The sequence below is a fragment of the Piliocolobus tephrosceles genome, chromosome 16, assembly GCF_002776525.5.
Source record: "Piliocolobus tephrosceles isolate RC106 chromosome 16, ASM277652v3, whole genome shotgun sequence".
Lineage (NCBI taxonomy): Eukaryota > Metazoa > Chordata > Mammalia > Primates > Cercopithecidae > Piliocolobus > Piliocolobus tephrosceles.
The window spans coordinates 47,835,684-47,842,284 of record NC_045449.1 but is presented as its reverse complement, the minus strand read 5'-3'; positions in this window follow the sequence as shown (position 1 = coordinate 47,842,284).

The window sequence follows — 6,601 nt, the reverse complement described above, 5'->3', positions numbered from 1 at the left end:
AAAAAAAAAAAAAAAAAAACAGGATTCTAAATACTCAAGCCTACTGGGAAATTATGGCACAGCCTAGCACCCAACAGTTATTTTTTCTGCTCCTCCGACCATCCACCATCAAGGAGGCACCAGTGTCTATTATTCCCTTCTTTGTGTTCTTGAGTTCTCATCATTTAGTTCCGACTTCGAAGTGAGAACGTGTGACATTTGGTTTTCTGTTCCTGCGTTAGTTTGCTAGGGATAATAGCATCCACTTCCATCCATGTTCCTGCAAAAGACATGATCTCGTTCTTTTTCTTTTTTTTTTTTTTTTTTTTTTTTCTGAGACAGAGATTCGCTCTTGTTGCCCAGGCTGGAGTGCAATGGCACAATCTCGTCTCACTGCAACCTCCGCCTCCCAGGTTCAAGCGATTCTCCTGCCTCAGCCTCCCAAGTAGTTGGGATTACAGGCATGTGCTACCACGCCCGGCTAATTTTGTATTTTTAGTAGAGACGGGGTTTCTCCTTGTTGGTCAGGCTGGCCTCAAGCTCCCGACCTCAGGTAATCTGCCTGCCTCAGCCTCCCAAAGTGCTGGGATTATAGGCGTAAGCCACTGCGTCCAGCCCAACGAATGGATCTTAAGACATACTTTTCAGAGTTCATAATGGGCTTATACCCAGCTAACCAATAATTGTATGAGGTTCTTACACGTAAATAGTTGTTTACATGTATTCATCTTCCATTTCACTTACAACTTGTGTAAAAACTGCATCCCATGCCAGGCCTGAAATGTTCCAAAGCTCAGTTCTGTGAGTAAATTGCAACCAAGATTCCTGCCAAAAAAGACAAAAGCCAAAGAAGAAAAAAATATATATTCTTTCAGAACATTTATTGCTTGCATTGATTCTAATTTGCATAGGATGGAACATAACCTCAATACTTTCTCTATGCACTAAAGAAATCTCACAGTGGAAGATACTGGCTTATGATTTATACTTTAACATTGCACATGTGGTGCATTAGATACAAAACGGCGAATGCTCAGTAAATACTTATGTTAAGTGAGCTTTATTTCCCTAGGACAGGATTTCACAACTTCAGGGCCATTGACTCTTGGACTATATAATTCTTTGCCATGGGGGTTTGTCCTGTACCTTGTAGGATATTTAGCAGCATTCCTGGCCTCTGCCTACCAGATGCCAGGAGAACATCCACAGTTGTGACAACCAAAACTGTCTCCAGACATAGCCAAGTGTCACCTGGGTGCAAAATCACACTGGTTGAGAACCACTGCTCTCTGATGATTCACTACGATCTGTGTAATAATTCTTACACTAATCTTTCCTAGGAAGAGGATTTGCTATATAATTTTAGTAACTTTAAAATTTTAATCATATTTCAAAATGAATAGCAAAGGGGTTTATCATTAAGTTTTATTAAAGTTCTAAATGTAATCAAGTTATATTTGTAATTTCCATAAAGTGCAAAAATGGTAGTGGTTCAAATGTATGTCTTTCAATAGGCTGTATTTTATTGCAGGATAAATCTCTAGGAAAAGTAAAAGGAAAATATTGCCTTGATTAGTTATTAGATGTCAAATTAGTAGGAATAAATAGGAAGAGTTTACAGTAACATTAAATACACGGTTTTCGTCTGAACTCTAAATGTTTGGACTTGTATTTGAACTTCCCAGAGCCTCTAACCTTGCCAGTATCTCTCCTAGAGTCTCACCTTCATGGTTTTAATAAATAAAATATACAACTACTATAGATCGTGATAGACTTTGGAATTAATTTTTCCTGAAAGCAGTAGACTTGATTAGATGACCTTTTGTAGTCTCATCAAATCCTAGATTGTAAGCTTGAAGTTTTTATCTTTATATATAGTTTCTAATATTAAAAGGAAGAGTCTCACCTTCCTAGTTTAGGTCTATTTTCCTAAGCCAGTTCAACATCAGAAGAAATAAAAGACATCCTTTCACATCATTTGAAAGGAAGTTACCTCTTTAATTAATACATAACTTTGAACTAATTCAAATCATATTAATATAATTAATTTCTATCATATTAATAGAAATTCTTTTTTGGTTATATATTGCTTTATTATTTCATGAAAGCAATTTCTTCAGTTATACAGTGATAGGGCAACAAAACAACATGGAACTGGATTTTTTATTTTTCAAATAAAAACAGGTGTAGTCAACACCCATTCTTAACTCCAGTTGACTCTTATTTCCATTGATTCCAGCTTGTCAGCTTGTCCCTCCCTCTTTACCTGGATGGTGTAATGTTGTTTGGCTGATGTCTCCATCTCTAGTCTCTCCCTTCCTAAACCATCCTGCACACAGTCATGAGATAAACTCCCCAGAAGTGGCTTGCAAAGACCAGCATCTCCTAGGAAATTACTGAAGATGCAAATTTTTGGTCCCACTCTAGACCAACTGAATCAGTAACTGCGAGGGTAGAGTGCAGAACTGAGTTCTAACGTGCCCTCCCAGTGATTGTGATGCAGCTCTATCTCACAGCACTGCTGTGATAACACTGGTCCGTATGATGGCTCCTTAGCTTGACATTCAAAGTCCTAGAAGATCTGGCTCTAATTTCCTACTCTCCCTCCTTGTACTCTACAGGTACTCATGGCATTCCCAAATACTTTGCTATGTTTTGCCCTTCTCCCATTTTCCTTTTGCAAGTTTAGAATCTTTTCCCCAAGATGTTTGTCTGATGTTACGCAACGGCCCTTCAAAGTCCTATTCAAATGGCATTGTTCTAATAACATCTTCCTGGGTCCAAATTGAAGTCGATCTCCTCTCTTCTATGCTCCAGAAACAATGTATCCCTCCTAGGGCCCACATCCATTTCTTCTTTTTAATGTAGTTATTTTTCATCCCATTTCTTCTGGGCATAAACTTCTTGAAAGCATGGACTAGGTCTTGTTCATCTGCATTGCCCACCGTGTTTAAAACTGACACATGGAAATAAATCAAACTCACATAGTTATAAAATAAATGAATAGCTGGGGAAGTGAGTAGAAGGAAAATGACTATTTTAAAGGAAATGTAGTTTTATTACTTCATGGCCTTTGTAGCACTTTGGTATCCACCTGAGGGTCTTTATACCCACGTTCCTTAAGCCTTCTACGTTTGAATCTGTTTGCAAAAAAGCATCACTAATGAGCTTAATGAGGATTAATGACATACACACCTCTGAACCATGGACAAAGGATAAAAATCAAGCTTTCATAGCAATGAACATAGTATCTTCTTATCTCTAAACAGACAGAAATACTATGCAGATATCCCTTCCTTGGTAACACGGCAGAGGACATAGTTATTTTGTAATTAGTGAAGAGTTAGGGGCATTTCTGGTATGCTTACTTGCTATAAACACTCTAGCTATACCACTTAACCATCATTTTAAACATCTGTTTCAACATAACAATTCCTGAAATGAAATCCTAAATACCAGGCTATTCTTTTGGTAGCTTCATATTCTTGATAATATTATTTATATAATTCAGCTGCTTATTATTTAATATTTAAATGTTAATTTAATTTAAATTATCAAAAAATTCTGGATTAATGATATTCAAACTAATGCAGGTGGTCTATATTTCCTTCTCCTTTAGGCAACAATCTGAAGTTAACTTTAATTCCTTTCATTCTACTAAAGCAACTTTTTCAAATCTTTCTTTTTTTTTTTTTTTTTTTTTGACAGAGTCTTGCTCTGTCACCTAGGCTGGAGTATAGTGGCATGATCCTGTAACCTCCGCCTCCTGGGTTCAAATGATTCTACTGCCTCAGCCTCCCGAGTAGCTGGAATTACAGGCACTTACCACCATGCCTGGCTAATTTTTATATTTTTAGCAGAGACAGGGTTTCACCATGTTGGCCAGGCTGGTCTCGAACTCCTGACCTCAGGTGATCCTCTCGCCTCGACCTCCCAAAGTGCTGAAATTACAGGCGTAAGCCACCGTGCCTGGCCCTAAATCTTTTTTGTGAAGGTCAGATAGTAAATATTTTAGGCTTTGTGGGCCACATGTGGTCTCTGTTGCATATTTCTCTTTGTTTCTTTTCTTTTTCTTTCCCAGTCCTTTAAAAGTGTAAAAACCATTCTTAACTTAATGGGCTATTTAAAAACAGACTGTAGATTAGATTTGATCTGTTGGTTGTAGACTGAATATAAGAAGATGATATGTGAACACTTTTTATAAAACAAGGTTCATATGGGTATCAATCACTGCTCAAATCTTATTACCATGTGAAATTTTTTTTCTGTCTGTATTCTGTCTATATCATTAAAAAACTGAAAACGCATAGAAGATATTAATGCTACCGGGCGCGGTGGCTCAAGCCTGTAATCCCAGCACTTTGGGAGGCTGAGACGGGCAGATCACGAGGTCAGGAAATCGAGACCATCCTGGCTAACACGGTGAAACCCCGTCTCTACTAAAAAATACAAAAAACTAGCCGGGCGAGGTGGTGGGCGCCTGTAGTCCCAGCTACTCGGGAGGCTGAGGCAGGAGAATGGGGTAAACCTGGGAGGCGGAGCTTGCAGTGAGCAGAGATCCGGCCACTGCACTCCAGCCCGGGCGACAGAGCGAGACTCCGTCTCAAAAAAAAAAAAAAAAAGGCCGGGCGCGGTGGCTCAAGCCTGTAATCCCAGCACTTTGGGAGGCCGAGATGGGCGGATCACGAGGTCTGGAGATCGACCATCCTGGCTAATACGGTGAAACCCTGTCTCTACTAAAGAATACAAAAAACTAGCCGGGGGACGAGGCGGGCGCCTGTAGTCCCAGCTACTTGGGAGGCGGAGGCAGAAGAATGGCGTAAACCTGAGAGGCGGAGCTTGCAGTGAGCTGAGATCTGGCCACCACACTCCAGCCTGGGCGACAGAGCCAGACTCCGTCTCAAAAAAAAAAAAAAAAAAAGATATTAATGCTAGAGATTGGCTGAGACCCTATACAAACTTACAGAATTGCAGAATTGTATTGCCGAAAGAAATCTTAGAGATTATCTAATTTGAACCCCTTATTCATTTTACAGATAATATGACTAAAAACTAATAAACATGATTAACTAACTAACTTAGAAATACTGGAGAGATAGCAGAGATAGCAGGCCTTCAAATGAATCGTTATGTAATTCAGTCAAATAATTTTCATTGAGAATTCTGGAAAATGAAAAATTATTTTCTAGATCAAAATGCAAACTACAACTATTTGCTACACAGGACTAACTCCTACATGTGGAAGAAAGCTGGGTGATGGTAATTTCAAGATGGTGGTATCTGCTCTGCTTTCATTCAAACCTTTTCTTACATTTTCCTTTTTGTGTCCATCTCTCTTCACCACCACTACACACACACACACACACACACACACACGCAAGCACACCCCTACCCACTCTTCCCACCAAATTGTCTATTTAATGCCTCCTCTCTAGATCACAAAATCCCTGTTCGAATCCAACTCTGGGTGGCACCAACATCAGCAGAACTTCCGTTTCCTCCTCTCTCTTCCCAAACTTTGTTGTAAAAGCCCCACTTGGAACCATGTCAGGGCTGCAAGTGAAGTCATTCGACTTTTTTCTCCCATTAAAAATATTTGAGAAGGCCGGGCGCGGTGGCTCAAGCCTGTAATCCCAGCACTTTGGGAGGCCGAGACGGGTGGATCACGAGGTCAGGAGATCGAGACCATCCTGGTCAACACGGTGAAACCCCATCTCTACTTAAAAAAATACAAAAAACTAGCAGGGCGAGGTGGCGGGTGCCTGTAGTCCCAGCTACTGGGGAGGCTGAGGCAGGAGAATGGCGTAAACCCAGGAGGCGGAGCTTGCAGTGAGCTGAGATCCGGCCACTGCACTCCAGCCTGGGTGACAGAGCGAGACTCCGTCTCAAAAAATATATATATATATATATATATATATATATATTTGAGAACTACAATGTGCATAAAGCACACATAACATAAATGTTGTTTTTATTTTATTTTATTTTAATTTCTGAGGCAGGGTCTCACTCTGTTGTCCAGACTGATCTCAAACTCCTGGGCTCAAGTGATCCCCCTGTCTCAACCTCCCAAAGTGTTCCAATTACAGATGTGAACCACTGCACCTGGCCAAATATTCAGTTTAATAATTATAAAGCTGATACCCGTATAATCATTACGAAAGATCATTGCTAGCATCCCAGAAGCCCCAGGTCCTTTCCAATCACAACCCCCTCTCTAACCTTTATATATATCCACTATCCTGACCTTTGTAATAATTTTCTTGTTTTTAAAATGTAGGTCCGGCCTGGCACAGTGGCTCACGCCTGTAATCCCAGCACTTTGGGAGGCTGAGGCGGGTGAATCACCTGAGGTCAGGAGTTCAAGACCACCTTGGTCAATATGGTGAAACCCCATCTCTACTAAAAATACGAATATTGGTTGGACATGGTGGTGGGTGACCGTAATTCCGGCTACTTGGGAGGCTGAGGTGGGAGAATCACTTGAACCCAGGAGGCAGAGGTTACCGTGAGCCGAGTTTGCACCACTGTCCTCCAGCCTGGGTGACAAGAACAAAACTCTGTCTCAAAAAATAAAATAAAATAAAATAAAATAAAATAAAATAAAATAAAATAAAATAAA